At 41.1% G+C, this 20,552-nt stretch overlaps 1 protein-coding gene and 1 long non-coding RNA gene across 2 annotated transcripts in view; one reads left to right on the top strand and one right to left on the bottom strand.

The window, feature by feature from the left end:
• Positions 1-5,588: 5,588 nt before the first annotated feature.
• LOC125428457 overlaps positions 5,589-20,552 on the bottom strand; it is a 61,400-nt gene continuing 46,436 nt past the window's right edge. Inside the window, exons 7-8 of the long non-coding RNA XR_007243842.1 lie at positions 9,223-9,329; positions 5,589-6,019 (exon numbers count right to left, since the gene is read on the bottom strand). This is a non-coding gene — a long non-coding RNA (uncharacterized LOC125428457). The remainder of the gene's footprint in view (positions 6,020-9,222; positions 9,330-20,552) is intronic.
• MYOT (myotilin) overlaps positions 20,363-20,552 on the top strand; it is a 64,045-nt gene continuing 63,855 nt past the window's right edge. The window contains 1 exon segment of the mRNA XM_048488587.1: positions 20,363-20,552. The gene's annotated coding sequence lies outside the window, so the exon portion shown is untranslated.

Raw genomic sequence — 20,552 nt, 5'->3', positions numbered from 1 at the left:
AAAATGAGTTTCTGAAATCCTACCATGATGAGAGGCATGTCTCTCTCAGTTTGAGATGATCAGAGTTCTGAAATCTCCCATATGAATGCCAGACTTGCTCATTCTGTACCTTCTAATTGTAAACGTAAGAAGATATTAAACAGAAGCTGTCATAGTTCCAAACCCACCCAGCTCTTAACAATAACAAGCTGCTTTTACTGATGGTATGTTCCATTTGAGAAAGTTGATATAGGAAAATCTAAATCGTACACCATTAAGAGATTATTTACAGTTTTCCATCTTTACAAGCAATTCAGTTAACTTTATTTTTAATGAACTTTTGTTTTGCAACCTCAGGGCACCTCTTGCCTGTATATCCATTTTTTTTCCTGTTAAGCATTTATTTGGTAGACTCTAAAGATGGAAAATGCTAACAGCAGACTAAGGGCTATTATGCATGGAGAGCTTACCGCGACCAGAAGGAAAATTCACTGCCCAGTCTTTGCTTCAGGGCATGTTTGCTGTTATTACCCATTGTCCTGTTTTCCTTCAGTTCTCCAACTATCTGCAGCAGAGCAGACATTACCTTTTACCCTGGGGTTCGGTGCATTTCCTCTCAACAGCATCATGTTCATCGGATTGACAATTCCACCCTGTACAGGCCAGCCCAGCCGCATGTGTGTTCCCATTGGATGTGATCAGATATCCCCTCCCCCCACTCAGAAAAAATCACCTAATCTTAGTAGCTCATAGCTATAATAATTCAAATATCTTATGGAGCTGGGTATATTGCAATTTATACTGCAGTTTCGCTAGTGAGATTTCAGGAGAGAGTGCTCTTTTCACCAATGGGGAGGTGGACTTCAATGCAAGTACTTATCCAACCATGGCAGGAAAAATCCCCTTACAATAATATTGGTGCTTTTTAGGAGGGAAAGGAAAGCTTCCATCACGACACTGAGGGGACACCACCACAATCTAATGTGTCTACTGTAGCCTGCCATTTGCAATCCATCCTACAGACATCCTCTCCCAGCCTGTTGATAACTGGAATGGCTAGTGGAAGTCAGAAGGCAAGAAAAATGGCCAATCCACCATTTGGAGCCAAATACCATGTTTTCAAATGCAATAAAAGACAGCAATTTGCAGTGATTCTCTGTTTGTATTGATATGTCGATATTGTGCTATAATGAATGACAAATATTAAAGTAATAACAAATCTGAAAAGATTTTGCTCACTGTTTGCCCATCATTTCCATCCTTTGGTGTGAGGTAAGGGAGCAGTGATGGTGGGGCGCTGACAATCATTAATAGTGTGACCCACCTTTTGGCACATTCTCCCAATCCCCAATCCTCCCTTTTCTCCACAGGCTGCGATGCTGGCAATGTGTTCTGTTTAACACAAACTGATTCGTTTCCCATCTGTCCAAGCAGACAGCCCTAACAATCTTTCTGTGTCCAAATGCTACCCATATGGGTCAGAAAACAGTTGGTGGGAGAAAACAGGGGGGAGAGTGATCAAGGCAGAATGAGGATGAAGGAGGCAGCCACAGGGAGGGGGAAAAGGGAGAGGCATGCATGGGAGTGCAAAGGAGTGAGAGGGATGAAGCTAGGTAGGCTGGCAGAGGAAGATGTCTGGGGTAAAACTGTGCTCACTGGCAAATCACCATTGCTCTGTAGTGTTGCTTGGCATGGAGAAACTGAAAAGTGATAGTAGGGTGTGGGGAAATACGAGAAAGCAGGGCTCGGAGAAGTACAATAAGTCTTGCCCCAACATACATTCATCCTTGCCACATGGCAGAGACCTGTGCATAATTGGTCTTAGGATGAAAAATTTCCAATCTTTTTGAGAAGGATGAATTTACACAAATGGGCCAGTGCTACAAAGATATTCCTTAAAACCCTTCCCGTTAACAATTCAAAGCAAGTGATTAACTGTGTTGAGAGAAATCTCAGTGGCATGTCAAAACAATAAGGAAGATAAACTAAAGAACCTAAAGTCATGTAAAATTCTCATTTCCCCAGCATGTGACTTTTTTTTTACTTCTTTCTGAAGTGGGGTGTAGTTGGGGGTCAGTTTTTGAAAAAAATATTGGAACACACAGGTGATAAAATCTAAATCCTGTATCTAAACATACCTGGCTTTTTTTTTTTTTTGCACTCTAGTGATTTTTCCTCAGTATGGCTCCAATATCAGAAGTCATCTGGGCTGGGGGAAAATACTGAAAACACTGGAATAAAATGGGGGTGTTGATCTAGTACAGAAATATGAATACCAAATTAGGATGAAGAACGCACTCATCCCTGGAGTTCAGAATGTGATTTTGAGGCAGACATCATTTTTCAGCCTTTCACAATCTAATCAACCTCCTGGTTGTGAGGATAAAATGGAAGATGGAGGACTAGGACTGACCTATTCATTAGATGCACACAGATGATTGCCTAGACTGTCCAGAGGTGGTGGGCTGCCAAAACCAGCTCTGTTGTCAGCCAACCCACACTGTCAGGCCGATGATGAACCTGTTCCTCCTCCCCACCCCCACTCCCCACCCTCCCTGAGTTGGGGCAGAGACTTTTCCAGACCAGTTTTTGCTTCCAAATCTGTTGAGAGATGTGGTGCCTGTAAGATCCAGCTCCAGTGAGGGCGGCATAAGTAGCTGAAGCTTCACCATACTACACGGTTAAGGGAGTGGGTGACGGTGGTAGCAGCAGCTTCCCTGCAATTAGCTTTTTGACAACCTACAGGTGACAGCTGACAATCTCCCAATCTCCCACAGGTGATAGCTGACAGTCTCCCACAAGCATAAATTCCCACATCACACAAACCCACCTCTCTCCCTGACTCCCTCTTATCTCTCTCAGGAGGTTCCCTCTGTCCCATAAGCTCCCTGCTCCAGCCTCCTAGTGGCTGCTGATCTGTCTGTCATTGCCTAGCCTGAGACTGGCCCTCCTCCTTGATTGAAGCCTGGTTGAGGCTGTGCCACCCTGATCCCGTTCTCTAAGGCTACTGTGAGCTGCTGATTGCAACTTGGCTAGGGTAGTGCTATATCCACCCTTTTCCCTAGAACTGCTGAGGCCCTCCTGCCATTTCTCTGTAGTTTCTCCCAGCTCCTGGCTTATTGAATGTCCCTGCTCCTGCTGGTAAGTCCAAGGGTGGAGCTGCCAGTTGTAGGGTGCTCCAGAGTACTAGGGTGGGTGTCTGTGACAAAGAGAGGGGTGAAACAAGTTGACTGGTGCTGGGAGGCAGCCCCATCTCTGGGCATATAGAATCAACATTCTCCCAAAGCCTATGAAATGGTGCAGTGATGAGCAGAAAGTGCACAGAAATACCTGTTTGGCAAAAAGAAGAGACCACTGTTCTAGATGGACTTTATTTTTGACACTTAGCAACCTGCTGAGTCATCTGTCATCTCATTACCTTCCTACTTCCTAGGAAATTAAAACCAGACAACATGGCACCAGAATATTAATCAGATTGGAAAGCTTCTGCCTGCTCCAAAATGTTTAGATTCTAGAACATTTATCATATTTTCTAGTGGCGTGCAATTTGAGTGAGATTGTGGTGATTAAAATTCAGACAGCAGACACTTAAGTAAATGGGGTGGTAGGGAGTTTAATACACACTTCAGTCTTTTTCTGTAATGTGAGTTCCCATACTGTGCAATATCCTTTGCATTTAGGTTTCACCCAACCAAGTTGTTCAATGTTACAGTGCAGTCCATAACAGACTCAGGAGACAAATGCAGTGTACAATGCAATGAGTTCTGGCCACTTTTACATCAGGTAGAATGTGACTTTATGACTGAGATCAGATACAGTCTTCTTAACAAATCAGTGGGACTTAAAGGCTGCCAGCTTTTCTTTCTGGCCTTGCTCCTGTGCCTTTCAGTCACTCAGATTTCTGTACTTTAAAGGAACAGGAGTAAAATTAGTTAAACAAAAAAGACAACAATCCTATTCCTTGCAGAGCGCACCAAAAAGAAAAAAAATAACAACGAAAACACAAGAGAAAGCACCAACTTTGCAGCTACTACAAAGTGGTGTGGATAAATGATTTGAGCACTCCTGGAGTCATTTAATCTAAACAACATTAGCACTGTTGATGCAAAAGAAAACATTTCAGAGAACCCCTTGACAGGAGCTGTACATTCAAAAAGAGGATGGTGAGAGAGAATTTTAAAATGTGACTGCTTTCGTCTTCCCCATGATTTCTGTCACTGGGAATAAAAACAACACTTGCTTATAAGGAAATCAAAACAGATAATATGCTTTCCCAGAGACAGAAAAATCTGGCAGTCTTTTGATAGTGTCTGTAGTTTATGATTAGCATCTTCAGAGTTGGAGCAAGTTACTGAAAATTATACTCACAGTTGCTTTTATCTTGTTAAACTGCTCGGCTCAATTATTTCCCATTAGATGGCTTTGAAGACATGAAATTAGTTTCTGAACAGTGTAGTCAAACCACTGGTGATAAGCAATGGGCATCAACATTACTGGAGATTTCAAAGGACCTTAGCAGAATATTTTGCAGACATTTCTGTGTTTGGTCAATAGATGTTTCTGTGGGAAAATGTCTTTTGGATGCCTTCAGACTTCAACAAAGTTTTTTGACAAAGTCATCATCAGCTTCAAATAATTACACATAAGCAGAGATTTTAGCACTTAAAAATACAGTGACATCAACCATGACCCCAAATGCACCTTAGACAGATAACTACAGATAAATTAGAGAGACCCCAAACAAGCAAGTAATAGAGAAACGGCATTGTAAAAGAAGACCTAAATATTTAAAAGAACCACAAAATCAGGGTTACTAATGGGGCAGAGGAAATCACACAGTTATGGCTCTTTTAACAGTGTATGACTGTATAATTAATTTGACAGGAACGATATGTGTTCAGTTTTGGGAAGCTACTTAAGTTACAGGAGTTCTCTTTGGAATAGTAATCGGCAACCTTCCTTCTTAACATAATCATTATCCCCCACTCCACCCCCATCTTCCAATTTGACTGCTAAGTCCTACTGACTACATGGTTTCTTCAGTTCTTTACACTACTTGCCCTCTTCCTTGATAGTCCCTTTCCATGCCTCGTTAAATATTTGTTTATTCACTTCAACAAACTGTCTTCAGACTGTCCTGGGAATAGGTAATAGTTGCTGTGCATACATTGAAGCAATGCACTGCATTAGCAACTCAAGAAGCATGGATTCTAGGGAAAGTGCAAGCTCTCTAGAAGGGAACTGTGAGATTGCCCCATTCAGTCATTCTGGACATTCAAGGAATGTCCATGTGTAATAAGAGAGGTACAAAGGAAAAAAAATTGGTTGAACCTTGTGGAGCAACTAATAACAATAGACAGAATTTTGCTGCCACCTGCTGTTGGAATATAAGTGGAGAAAGTTATTTGAATGCTGCCATTGTTATGTCATGGCTATACTATCAGCCACAGGATGTGAGATGATATAGTATAGTCTGATCTCATCAGATCTCAGAAGCTAAGATGAGTAAGTACTTGGAAGGCAGCCCTTCAAGGAAGGTTCTGCAGAGGACAGCAATGGCAAACCACCTCTGCTTAATCACTTGCATTGAAACTGCCCCCCCCCCCCCCATAAATCAGTCACTATAAATCAGCTGCGACTTCACGGCACTTTCTACACAAACTCGCACACACACACACAAAATCAGTGTAAAACTTCCAGTTCCAGAAACAACTAGGTAATTTTGTGTGTAAGATTATTGACCTGGGGGTATGCTAGAGCTTTAGGCAAAACCTCTTAGGCGTTCCTCTCCTTTACATTTCACTTGCTTCTAGTCATCCCTTTTGGATTTGGTCACTGTAACCAGCTTTAGGCTTACTACGAAGCGCTTTCTTATTAGCCGAAAGTACTTGATGTGATGTTAGGTTGTATTGTGGATCTTGAAGAACTTCTTGTTAGCTGCCTTGCAGATCTTAAGGATAAGGCGGAGTAGAAATATGTTTACTCTATAACTAAATATTGGCTTCATCTGTATGGACTGCTTTCAGACTGCTGTAGTTTTCTGAAAGAATGCAAACATCATCCTCTAATTTTACAAACTTTTTTCATCCACTAATTTTCCAGACTTTCTTCATCAGTATCTTCTCCTCGCTTCTGGTGTAAAATTGTTATTCCTTAATTAAGAAATCATAGATATTCCCTATATATTCCACTTATTTGTAACATACTCTTAAATAAGTATAAGTAAATGTCTTCATATTTATTGACTAATTTCAGAGATTTATAGCTCACTTTTTCATTGCTATATTATACATATGTGTATGACACATAGGAAAATATAATTAAGTGTGCTATGAAATTAAATATGTCTTTATTTGCTGTTACAATGTGTTGTGTGTGTTCAGTGCCATCAAGTTGCTTCCAACTCATGGAGACCCTATGAATCAATGTCCTCCAAAACATCCCATCATTAACAACCTTGTTCATGTCTCACAAACTGAGGGCCATGACTTCCCTTATTGAGTCAATCCATCTCATGTTGGATTTTCTTCTTTTCCTGCTGCCTTCAACCTTTCCTAGCATTATTGTCTTTTTCTTTTGGTCGTTGCACTGGAAAACTTCAGTTTTGTGTATTTTAGCACACAGATGCATAGGGGGAAAGGGATCCCATTAATTTCATCTGATTGATCATTCCAGCTGAAACTAAATAACACAGACTTTTGCTTCAATGTACCAGCAAACAGATGTGGGTGGAGTCCACGGCCTAGTGGCAGAGCTTCTGCCTGGAATATAGAATATCCCAAATTCAGTCCCCAGAATCTCTAATCAAAAGGATTAGAGAGTAGGGGATGTAAAATACCTCTGCCTGGAGAAAGGCTACCAGTCATAATAGGAAAGAAAGACCTTGCTAGACCAATGGTTTGACTCCGCATACAGCAACTTTGTTTATGTTGGGAGCCCAGTCCTATCTGTATTTACTCACTAGTAAAGCCACTGAGTTCAATAGCCTTTACTATATGAGTACTTCTGTAGAGTATTACAGCTTTATGAACAGAGAATGTGTTTTGTTTGTTTGTTTGTTTATCATTTAAAATGCTGGTCTTTTTTATTTGACTGTCCCTGCTAATTTAAAAAATGATCTAAGGTGCCCAAAGGTGTTTTCATACAGATAAGCTTAGCAAGCAGCTGTCAAATGGAATCCCACACATTCAAGGAAGGTTTTGCAAGACCTAAAAACAGAAACCCTGTCTGTTAAGAAGCTAAATTAGTTTGATCTAACTTAAGTCAGAAGCTGATCAGAGACTATGCAGTCATGTATAAAGACTACCACATTTTTATCTTTAAAATTTATTCAGTTTCTCTAAAATAATCTGGAGCCCGGCAAAATTTGCCATGGACAGATTAATAACAGCGCATTATTTCTGAAATACACACGGAGGGCCCATAATTGAAATGAATTCTGCTTATTTAAGGGGAAAGCTTTAAAATGTTATCAAGAACAGCGGGACTGACCTCTTATACTTTCTCCTCCTCTAAGGAGGTGCCAGTAGGCTTACCAACACCAACTAATTCAGAGACAGAGAGCAGAAGCAGCAAAAGGGGCCTTGGATGAGGAATCAAAGATATGTGGTTAGCATAATTGCAGAATGCCAAAGCAAAGCAGGAAATGAGATGGTTTCCAGAATCAGAGGTCTGGACCAGCCATGTTCCTCTGGCAAATACGTTCCTGCTGGGGACAAAATGCTGTGTTGCTGTTTTTTGGATTTATACACTGCCCTCCCCCAAGGAGTTCCTTCCCAAAATGCTTCTTTTAATGTCCTCAAGACATTTTGCTTGTGCTGTTCAGAAAGGACCAACGTTTTCCATAAGCAATAGCATAAATAAAATGGTAGTTATGATTTGGCACTTATGAATCCAGTATATTAGATCTGAGAATTTAATCGTATGGGCTACAGTCATAATAAAAGCCATGGCTGGGTCTACTAAATTAAAATTGTTGAGATCCATACTGACTTTGATCATTAAAAGGATCCTGTAAATGTACAGAAAAACCTTTGGGATACATATCCACTGCAAAGACCTATAAAACCATCTTTCCAGTAGTACAGATCCAAAAGGTCAGTGAAGTGACACCTGGAATTACAGCTGCCAACAGGCATGAAGAATAATATCCTGTCCATTTAACAGGTGCCAGCATGGTATAGTGGTTAAGAGTAGCAGACTCAATAATCTAGAGAACCGGGTTTGATTCCCCACTCTTCTACATGAAGCCTGCAGGGTGATTTTGGGCGAGTCACAGTTCTCTCACAACTTGCTCAGTCCCATGTAACTCATAAAGTGTCTGTTGTGGAAAGAAAAAGGAAAGGTGATTGTAAGCTGCTTTGGAACTACTTTTGGTAGAGAAAAGTGGGATATAAAAACCAACCCTTCTTCTTAATATGTGGAAACGGGCAGCTGAAGCTTTTCATGGCATGGAGGTAAATAACATCATCTGATAAATAACATCTCTTTAAGCCCCTATCAAAGGGAAAGGACTTTTTCCTCCAGGTAGCTGGCAACACTACCTTGAATTAATATCAAAGAGTAACTGTGGTGGCAGGGAAAGGTTTAGAGTAGAAGTTAGAATAGGGGAAGTGTAAACTCTCTTTCTCTGATCCAGGACACACACATGTGCATTCTGCTGCTGTGAACTGAAAAAAGGAGGTGTATTCTGTTGTGGAGCTCCCCTATTTTCCATCTAATTCATCCTGTCTTAGGCATTGGACAGATATCTACTATTAGAATACAACTCTTAGTTGGGTATACAATAAGCACACCCCTATAGCTTCTGTGACCCTTCAGAGGAAAGCATTGTATGGCCCCAGAATCTGTTGATCAGTTCGGTCAGCGTTTATAAAAATGTTCTACTTTCCCTCCTCTTCAGTAATATTTAACAAGACTTTCTGCATCAGGAACACCTCCATTTATGTACCTGCAGACAAATCCCAGGGATTTGCTCTAGAAACCTGGAATATTTTAGTTCATGGAAGGCTCTGGACTAGCCAGGGCTTTCTGTGGCCAAACATGAGTTGGGAGTGTGATGTAGAATGCTCAGTAATTTGCTATATCTGCACACTGTAGGGAAGGACTAGTAACGGATGAGAGATTCTCAGTTGTTGTATCCTAATCGGGGTACCCCAGATAGGCTTCCAAGGAACCTTAGAGTTCCTCCAGAACAGAGTTTGAAAACCAGCTATTTAAGGCCACAGTCTAATCCATGCATACTTGTGATTTGGCAATCTGTTGGATTGAATTCAGAGGGATTTTTCTCAGTGAGCATTCATCAGATCAAGCATTTTGGCTCCAGCAGCTCTCCTTGTCTGTCAGGGTGCCTGAAAGGAAAGAATATGAAGTAGACTCTGTTGCACAAGCTGAGGGATAAGTCTTGGCAGATCAGATATTGCATGAAGGCATAAAGTCATATACCAGTGGCTACCACATGAAAAAAAAAGTGTGAGAATTGTTAAATAAAATATTTCAAACTGGGAAAATCAAGATATTTTACCAAGAAAATCAAATCAATATATACATTTGAATTTACCATACAAAGAAACCTATCAGGTTTTGCAGTAGTGTAAGTAGAAATTCTTTGAAAGAGACAGGGAGGGAGAGGATATGGTAAGTTTTTGGAAGAAATTGTTTTGTACACTGTAGGGAATAAAGCGCCCTAAAACAGACTGAAAATATTACAATGTAATCATGCAGTATTGCTCTGAATTGGCAATTATCCAAACATATCCCAACCCTTCTCAAAATAGCAGCAGGTACTACTTTCATCTTGGACTGGGAATAGTTTAAATTAAAACAGGAAATATATATGATGGGTGAAAATGCTTGAACTTTGGCACAGCCTGAGAGTATATATAAATCAGCAAATTACTTGATAGGCTGCCAGGAAGCATGCCTGTCATATCATTTAATAAGCGAAAGGACTTCTTGAATTAAAGATAGGAGCCAAACAATGAGATACATGCTCAGGGAAACTGAACAAGGTCTCTGAACATTTGATTCTGTAAGTCAGCTTTCATTAGGCAGATAACCTTGTGGTCAAGGTAACCATACAACTGTCTAGTTTATAAAACTGACATCATATGGAAGTGGAATTCCTTAGACTCTGCCTGGCAATGGCAATCTCTATAACCCTCTGTCCAAACAGCTTCCAAATTGCACCAGCCCTAAGCTGAGAAGTAACAGACTCTGTCCTTGTGCTCTTTCTAGATGGATTCCTTGATTATTTAACACTCCTCCCTTTCCATTATATTCATTTGTTTCTGTCAACAGAAAGGTTGCAGAGGCCCAACCTCTTGCTTTGAAGCAAGGGCAGGGCCTACTCCAGTTGAATGGTCAGACTCCTGACAGGATGATATGTCCATCTTGAAAGAAGCGTCCAGTTGAGCATCCACTGTCAAGTTACACTCCAGGCTGCAGTACATTTAAAGGGCAATCTTAGCTTGAATCATCTTATATCTAAAATCTGGAGTCTATGAAGAGGTTGTGATCAACATGTCAGCTATAATGACTGAGAAGCATGATTGTGGAATTTCAGACTACACTTTTAGGACAGGCAGTGAACAGCCACTGACACTAGCCCGGTATGGGCAACAACACCCATGTGTCAGGGGTGCGGCCCTGCCAGTAAGTTTCTATTTCCCAGTAAGTTTCTGTTTCCCCAGTTATTCTTGTTCCCGCCACTGGGAGGGACCGCCCCCAACAACCCCTATATATACTGGAACTGAGGGCAAGAACCCTCAGTTCCAGCACCCTGTAGCATAGGGCAACACAATTCAATAAAGTTCGTTTCTTTGTTCCAAAGTCGACTTTGTCTGAGTGTGTCCAGCCTTACACCATGTTGATTGAACATGTGGGGAAGAAGAACATGAGTATACCTTTGCATGATCATTGACTGGTAAGCCTACATATGGAGGAAGTACACATGTGTACACTCCTGCTCTGTTTTCAGGAATGTTGCTTTCTGAACGTTGCTGATCACGGACAGGAAGCATACATGCAGACATTTCCTTCATGCATTTATACTGTGCAGACAACCTGATGATCATGTAGAGGCAAGAGGAGGTACTAGTGCATCCTTGTTCCACACACGGTCAGTCAACATCCAAACAGGACTACCAGTAAAGCTGTCGAAGTAAAGGATTCAATAGGGAACTAACAGAAGAATAGAAAAATGAAGCTATTTTGAAAGAGCAGAATAGGAGAAAAGCCATGGTCCCACAAACACAACCATTGTTTAGAGGCACAGGGAACAATTATTTGGAAGCCAAATTCATTTCAGAAAAGATCAGTACAAGTGTTGTTTGTTGCTGACCTGTCCTGGCTTGAGACCAACAGTCATTGCTTCCTTATTGAGCTCTTCTTGAAGACACTGAGCTAAATTGCAACAGATCCATTCTGTGTGGCCTTAGCTAAAGCCAGCTATGGACTACCTTGTATTTACATGACAAACTCCTCCAAAATGTCAAAGCTTATGCAGAACTTACAAAATGAACGAATGCATTCACTGAGGATTTTTTAAATCTAGTAATGCTTTAAAGACTGACAAATTTTATTCCTGTGTAAAGCTCTATGGATTAGCGCTCATTTCACCAGATGTGAAACCAACTATTTTAAAATAGTTGGTTATCTTTCTGCAGGTGGAGTATATTTCCAAGATATGTTTTTGGTATAGGAATATAATTATTTCATAAAGTCAAGGCAATCAAAAAGAGGAGGGAAGACAGAGCCTCAAATACCAGACTTTATGCCAGCTTTGGGGCTTTTTGTTTTTGTTTTACTGTGTGAACAATCTAAGATAGTTGGAATAGCTGTTCTTTCCTTACCATCCTTGCATTCAAGCCAATGTCAAAAGTTCACTGAGTAATTATAATGCCAAGAGGTGAATAATAGTTGAAATTCCTCACACCAGACTATCCTGCCATAGGATCTAAGGGAATCCCATTGCCTTCAGTTACTGCCCAGGAAGGAGAGTGAATCTTAGGGCTGAACAATACATTCCCCTAAGCTCTTCAGGCATAACACATTATTTGAGAGACTAAAGTCAGGCACCGGCACCCCAGAACAAGCAGCTGCAGCACACTTGACATCTAGAGTTAATAGTTGGTAGCGACAAATGGTGGTGTAAGTTACTGAAATTAGTTGGAAAGCACGCAAGTGTCGCTTGCAACAGTCATGGACTGATGCTGTTTGCATATATGCTATGTATATGGTGAGGGGAGCTAGGGTGTGCTTAAGCCTACTGAAATAATGTAAGTTGCAAGATAGCATGTACATCAAGAATTTTGTGGAATCTTTTTTTCTTACTGTCAGTATCCATCTGAGTCTGTCGGACTATTTGACTATTAATAGCTGCTAACATTTCTGGATCTTGGGTAGCTCATGCATTCACATTCTCCCACCACCTCATGGGAATCATAGTTTGTACTCCCCCATACTATTAAAATAAATTGTTTTTAAACATATTTTACTGTCCTGAATAAATCTGAGGGAGCGAAAATACAATACAGTTTAAACACAGCAAAGTTTAGAAGACCTTTCAAATGCAAGGAGAAATATAAGAAAGTGCAACCTTTAAAAAAAAACACCCAAGCCCCAAGTAGTAAAATGAATGACCGGGTCCTCAGAGCCAATGATAAAACACAGATGGCCAGCCCTGATTAATGAAAACCTTATTTTTAATTAGTCATCAAGCCATTAATTTGTATGTCTCAGTAATTTACACATCTAGATGAGCTCTCCTGCATTGTAGAAGCACAGTGAGATGAACCAGACCTTTTTAAATTGTCTGTTAAAAGCACAAAAAACATATGCATGGGAAGATGAAGTATTATCATTAGCAGTTGGTGATGCCTCATGTATTAGCCAATAGTTGCCTGTAAGGCTGACCAATGAGATTTCAGTGGCAGTACTTTAGTAAACAGAAGCTGGAATTGCCAACTTCTCAGGCATTTGATTGTGAGATGTATTCATTCCCAACAGCACAATTGTTTCTGTAAGAAGTCAGGTAAATAAGAAGGGAAGAAAAGGCCTTGAGTTTGGCTGCACATCATTTTCTTTTCCTGCTGACTCACCTGCTTCTCACAGCAGCTGCTGGTGGGAATAAAAGTATCCCATAGCCAAGTGCCTGAGATGGAGAAAGAAAAACCACTTTGCATCTGAGGTGGCCAGCTGTCAGGAGGTATGTTTTCAAGGAGGAGAAGCTGAAGCCACAGATTAGTGTGTGTGTACATGAACAAACATATATGCATACACTCACACATCTCCCCAGCAGTGTCTAGATTATACAGCACCATTTGCCAGTAAGTACTTCAGATACATGTACCTTAAATAGAGAACTGTTAGCATGTTTACAGAACTGAGAACCCTTTTTTAATGTACCTTAGTTATAGGGAAATTCTGGGAAATTATTATTTTTTGTAGCTGCACTTCCTGGGCAAATGGGATCTAGGGCAGGTACAAGACTACCATTATGGCACCATAGATCCTCTGCAAAGCCATGTTTTTAATAGATTATTATTAACAATATTTTATTCTGCTTTTCCACATAACATAGGTCCACAAAGCAGTTCACATCAATGAACCTTTCAATACAGCAAAGTAAAAAACAGTGACAACTCAACAAAATCAACTGAATAATGTGGAGATTCATTGGGGGGGGGGGGTCTAATTTTAAAAGTTTTTCTCTCTCCCGGCATAAAACAGGCAGGAAGGTAGAAATCAGTTGCTTTCAAGTATCACCTCCAAGTACCAACCATCAAAACACTGGAAATGCTTCTGGCCATCCTGGCCAGAAGCAATGGTCAACTCACACCTTAATTGGAATTTGACACCTAGAAAGGACACAGAAACTTACAGGTGCAAAGGGCTACCTTTATCTTCCTAGAGATTTCAGGAAAGAGTTATTTGACCCACAATGGGTGGTAAATTGAAGCGATAAAATCCCTTAGAATGGAGGGAGAGGATCCAATTTGATAGCTCCATTCCAGCTGAATACATCTGGAGGAAAAAACTCTCACACCTGGCCTTGATTATTTTCATTGCCATGTACAGCAGACAAACAGCTTGCTGATTGGACAGAGATCCCAAGGTAATCGAAGGTTTTAGAATATTGTAACTTCTGTGTTATAGAACCGGCCTTAGAATAATACCTAATAGGATTTGTACAGAGTGAAGAACAGAGGGATTGCACATCTGCATCTTTCTTGTGTATTCCTTGCTCACTGTGTTGCTGTGTAGAGAGTATATCTGTGGCTTTTTACTTTTAATCAATTCTTTACTATTTTAAATGGTCCATGTCACATAGACCGCCACTGTTCAAACAAACTATTTAAAACAGGCACGGAGGAGGGAGGTAGTCAGCTGCTAAACCTGAAGTTCTCAACCTTCCTAATGCTGTGACCCTTTAATACAGTTCCTCATGTATGGTGACCCCCAACCCTAAAATTTAACCATTTTACAGATACAGAGAGTCTTAGGCGACCCAGTGAAAGGGTCGTTTGACCCCCCAAAGGGGTCCCGACCCCCAGGTTGAGAACAACTGTGCTAAACTGCTATTTCCCCAAGATTGTACAAGTGTGATAAATTGTCCATGCTGGGTATCAGAAGATGCAAGTACTAGATGGAGCCTTTGAACAAAAATGCAGAAGAGTTAGTTTTATATTCCGCTTTTCTCAACAATAAGGAGTTTCAAAGCAGCTTACAATTGCCTTCTCTTCTCCTCCTGCCCCCCAAAATAGGCATCTTGTGAAGTAGGTGGGGCTGAGGGAGTTCTGAGAGAACTGTAACTTGCTCAAGGTCACCCAGTAGGCTTCATGTGTAGGAATGGGAAAAACATTCACCATTCTTAACCACTACACCATGCAGTCCCATCACACATAACAACAGAACAAACAGACAGCAAAACAGAAAAGGGTTGACAGTGGGCCTTGATCATTTCAATGAATAGTTCAGTTTTCTCTTACCTTCTAAATGCCAACAGAGAGGGAGATCTAGTGGGAGATCTTGTTTCCAATGGGAGCTAATAGAAAATGGGGGCTACACCTTTGAGGGTCCATCACTTTGGACCCCCGAACCAAACTTCACCAAACCTGGGTGGTATCATCAGGGGAGTCTCCTAAAGATACCCTGAAAGTTTGGTGCTGCTAGCTTAACAATTGCACCCCTGACAGCAGGCACCCCCCAAATTTATGCAGATTCCCCTTTTAAATCCACCCCGTTTTGCATGGATTTAAAGGGATAATCTGAGATCCCCAGTTTAAACATTGAAAGTGATGCTGTTTAGGGGTGGGGGAGAATCCACCCCAAAACAGCATCACTTTCAATGTTGTTTTCACTGGGGAACCCAGATTCTCCCTTTAAGGTGGATTTAAAAGGAGAATCTGGGCTTCCTAGTTTAAACACCATTGAAAGTAATGCTGTTTGGGGGTGGATTCCAGCATCACAGTGGCCACCCATGGGGGGGGGGGGGCGCAAAACTCAGATTTTGCACTGGGTTCCATTTTCCCTAGCTATGCCTCTGCCCAGAGGGGAGGGAAGAAGGGACTGCCGGATGCCGGATGCCAGATGCCAACTTGGAGCCCAGTCGGTGGGGGGGGGGGCAGGGCAGGGCAGGGGAGTCTGCTGTTTGTGGCCTCGGAGAGCTGCTTTTATAAGCACTGAGGCTGGGGGGCAGGGTTTGGGGAGGCGTGGCCATGCTTCCAGGGGCAGGTGGGGACGTAGCACTGCCCCCGAACCTACCCCTTACAAAATCTATACCTACGTCACTGATTCAGGTAGATTTATATAAGAAGAGGCACTTTTCTATTTAAAAGTCAAAAAAGGCATTTTGTATTGGCTCCATAAACCAGCTGGAACCTAGCGCAAAAATTTTTGATCTTGTTTCCCCCAAAATTGGAGTAAAATGCTGCATTTGGCCTGGTCCTATAAACAGTCTGGTAATGGCATTCTGAACCAGCTGAAACCTCTGAAACACTATCTGAATACAGTCCCATGAACATCAATGTATAGTGGTCGAATCTGGAGGTAACCATGTTGTAGCCAGATCCTTCCTATCCAGAAAACCCATTTAAACCAGCCTGAATGATGGTGTGTCTCACCACTAACACTACTTGGATATTCAAAAAATAACACTTGATCCATGAACAAACCCAAGCTGCAAACCTGTGCCGTCAGTGTGAGTACAATCCCATCTAAAAGGAGCAGAATACATACTCCCAAATCTGGTAGGCCCCCATCTATTCTACTTTTCTTTGTCTGAGATAAGTCTCATCTGATTCTTCCAATCCATCACTACCCTAGATACTAATGCAGCATTTTGCACTGACTGCCTACATCAGGGGGTTTGCAACCTGTGTCTCTCCAGATGTTCATGGACTACAAATCCCATCAGCCCCTGCCAGCACGGCTAATTGGCTAATTGGCCATGCTGGCATGGGCTGATGGGATTTGTAGTCCATGAACATCTGGAGAGCTGCAGGTTGCAGACCCCTGGCCTACATGCTGATGAAAACGGGAGAAAGCAGTCAGTATTATGTACATGACTGCTTTTTTTATGATTTTGGATGATTATGAGAAATTCTTGCTCTCAGTTGCCTGATTCATAGCAGTAGCAACTTTGACTTGCTTTCACTTCCAAAAATGAATGCCAAAGCTTCAGATACTTTTTATTTTGCTTTGTTTTTTACCCTATACCAGATAAGATTTAAAGTGTAATTATCGGTTATTAATCTGCCATCTTTTGGGTACAAGAACTACTGCTATATTTTCAGCAACTGCTTATATATTTCTGATTCTAGAATATCACTCAGCAGATTTGTTTTCATTTAACCCCATACAGCTGACATTCCTACCATTCCATCACTCACAAGCAGGGATTTGTACATTAGAAATGTAGAACCACTCTAGACTCCAGAGAAGGAAAAGGCTTTGCTGCATTCTGGAAGAAGCTTTCTCTTTAAATTCAAATTATGGTTCAGAGAGGTGAGTGATGATTTCTGCTTAAAGCAGCACTCCGTATTCTTAAGACTTACAGTCCTTCTATTAAGTCCACGGATGAAGCTTGGCTTTTATGTTAGCATGGGATAAATGGATCAGTGGTGGCAACCTAAATGTTTGGATAAGATGGTCTTAGCTGCTGCTTGCAATGTTCCAAAAACTCTCCCTCCAAAACAAATCAAGTCTTTTGCATTGATCAGCAAAAAGGATTTCAGTGCCATGTTAATTTCCCAGGAGACAGGAGATTAGATTCAGGAGAGTTGAAATTCAATTTCTTAGCTCAAGGGTATAAGAGACAATCTCAACAAAAGTCGGATGGAAGTCAAGCAAATAATCTCTCAGTTTGTAAGAGCACTCCTTGACTACTCATAACCAAAGCTAGCTCCAGATTTTTGTGACAACTTTGACAAAGTGCTTCTTCCACTTTAGCACTGTAGTGGCTTGGCTAGCATAATTTTGTGTGTAAAATGTAGCAATTCAAAAGGCTACATGGAGTGGGCAAACTTCCATTTTACATAGGACACACCCAGAACAGAGACAGTTTGTTTTTAACCACACTGTTTTTAGTCAGTGTTCTAGTAACCCCCGGAGAGCTTTGTGCTGTAACAAAAGGATATGATACAACTTCATGTGAGGCCAAGCTAGTTGAAGACTGAAAGCAGTGCCTCTGTCCAGGCTTTATGCAAACATCTGTAGCACAACAGTGGAGACGCTCTGGTCAAACAGCCCCTAGGATTACTGTCCCACTCACCAAAGCATGTCATATAGACAGTACAGGTAGCTTGGTCCGTAAGGGAGCAAGTGAGAGAAACCATGACTCTTCCTACAACATCCTGGGGACTGAAGACTATGAACAGAGAACTGTCTCCTATAGTCCCTTTCCACTTGCATAGGTTTTCATGCAGAAGCTGAAGGACATTTCAGATTGGTGAAAAAGGATTGTGCATTTCATTGGGTCCAATCATTGTCTTCTGCTTGCATGAGACATAACACAAACACTGCTGTACCAGCATATAACCTATTTTGCAGATCATCGTATATCAGTCCACATTCTTTATTTGAAGTGAAGAGCCAAATTATTGTTTTTTAAAAAAATTATTACTCAGAATTGTCTTTTCCAGGCAATGTAAAATTCCCATCACTAATTAGGCTTCCAGAATGAAGAGTTACGATTTACTATACACTCCAGAATTCTACCTTCAAAACACAATTTAAGAAAAATTAAAAACTTACTAGATGAACAACATTCTTATTTATGATGTTGATGCTACATTATTTATGAACTTGCATCTCTGTCTAATGTTCCAACATACAGAGGCATTATCTCTTAGTAGATGCGCTGAGGATCAAACATGTACTGATTTGTTTAGTGTGCCTCATTGTAGCAATAGACAGGGACAGCAGCACCTGCATTTTCATTGACCTCATCATAATCTATTTGCTGCTGAGTTTGATTTTCACTTTCGTTAATGGAGAAGCTAGTCTCTGTGCCTCCAGCAACACCAATTGCATTAGAAGAGTATCATTAAGTTTAAGTATTGGTCCAATAATGTTTGGAGGGATTCTGAGAATACAATATGTATTATAACCTTTATTTAAAAAAGGTAAAGTTTCCCCTTCAGTTGGGTTCGGCCCTGGGGTACCGCTGCAAGCAGTGATTTCATAGGCAAGCTGTTTTTGTGGGGTAGTTTACCATTGCTTACTCAGCTATTCTTTACTTCCTAGCTATGTGCTAGGTACTGATTTACTGACCAAGGAATGGATGGATGGCTGAGTTGACCATGAGCCAGCTGCCAGGATATCTGACCTACAGGGGGCTCGAACTCCTGACCATGTGAGTGGCAGTGAAAGCACTTAACCACTACACCATGCGGCTCCTAACTTTTATTAGGACCAACTAAATTATACTTAACAATGTGCAAATGTCTGAATTATTCACAGCTCTTCTTCAGGCTGGATATTTTAAAATAATTAAAAATAGAAAAAGGAAGATGTTTCAGGATATAATATAAAATCCTGTGAACTGTAAAGTGAAAACCTTGGGAAGGCAGGTATCCTGGATGGTCTCTGTTATGGTGAGAGCCCCCCAACCCCATCTAACTTCCAGCACAAAACTATACAATTTGGGGTGGATTCTAGAATGTCACCCTAGCAATGCCTCCACTCATCGGTGCAATGCTGAAGACATTGTCTCCATCTCCCAAACTCTCTTATCAGATTGCCAGCTGCAGCTGGCCACCCTACTTAACTTGGTCAGGGCCTCACTACTAGTTAGCACTCATTGCTAGTCAGCTGTCCCTTAGAACTTGTCATGTCACCTACTGTGATCTGATCCCTCAGGGCAATTTTTGATTTTCTATAGAAATTAAATGCTTTAAGTTTATCATTAAACAGCAGTATGCTGCAGCATTACTTATATTCCCAGACAGTAGTACTGTGTGGAAATTTCTATGTCTACTTGTGATACTGTAGGCAAGCTGGAGAATTCCCTGTTGTCCATATTATTATTATTATTAAAAGTCACATCCTACAGTCACTTTCTAGTTGTATTTTATCCAAAAGGGCTTTAAACTTTACCCTAAAGTGTAATTTCTGCATTTTTGCAAATACAAGTAAAAGCAGGAAGACAATTTCTGTCAGACTTACAGAGAGCTACACATGATGTATGTTCCTTTAAATAAGATTGCTCTCCCACCACACCTGAAATGTATTTATGTATGGTGTTTTCTGGGCATTGATGATTGTTGTTCTTTCATTTTTTTCCATGTTGGTAGTTTGATGCAGTGGTTAAGAGCAGGCGGACTATAATCTGGAGAACCGAGTTTGATTCTCCACTCCTCCACATGAGCAGCAGAGTCTTATCTGGTGAATCAGGTTTGTTTCCACACTCCTGCTGGATGACCTTGGGCTAGTCACAGTTTGTTGAGAACTCTCTCAGCCCCACCTACCTCATAAGGGGTCTGTTGTGGGGAGAGGAAAGGAAGGCCACCTTGAGTCTCCTTACAGGAGAGAACGGCAGGGTATAAATCCAAATTCAAGTTTTTCTTGATGTGTCAAGGCTTTCTCTGATGATAATAAACTGATCTGCTGTTGTGTGAGACACCTGAACGTTATCCTGCTTACTGCAGCAAAAGACATTACATCCATAGTAGCTATTTTGTTTACTGGCCATCTTGTCACCAAGAGTTTACTAAATGAGTTTGCTCAAATATCTTCTGGCAGTGACAGTCCAAGCTCTGCTGTTCTACCTAGTAATCTTGAGTCAGCTGACAAAAAAGACAGAAATTTGAGCATACCCTGAGATCACTTCCTCAATTTATTCTTAAGTGATTAGAGTGACACCCAGTTACTCAGGGGGTCCACCAGCAGCTTAGTCTCAGATCAAGGAAGCAGCTCTTTGAAAACTTTTGTAGTGTGATTTGATTGCAGCATTCTTCAAGGAGATTGATGAATCTCTCACAGCCACTCAGATCTGTACTGTAGAGTTGCTTCTGAAAGAAAGAGTGTGTGACCAGAAAGATTTTTTTAACTGCTTACAAACACACGAACAG

This window comes from Sphaerodactylus townsendi, linkage group LG03, assembly GCF_021028975.2.
Source record: "Sphaerodactylus townsendi isolate TG3544 linkage group LG03, MPM_Stown_v2.3, whole genome shotgun sequence".
Taxonomy (NCBI): domain Eukaryota; kingdom Metazoa; phylum Chordata; class Lepidosauria; order Squamata; family Sphaerodactylidae; genus Sphaerodactylus; species Sphaerodactylus townsendi.
Note: the sequence above shows the minus strand (reverse complement) of the source record. Positions and strands in the feature narration are given on the sequence as shown.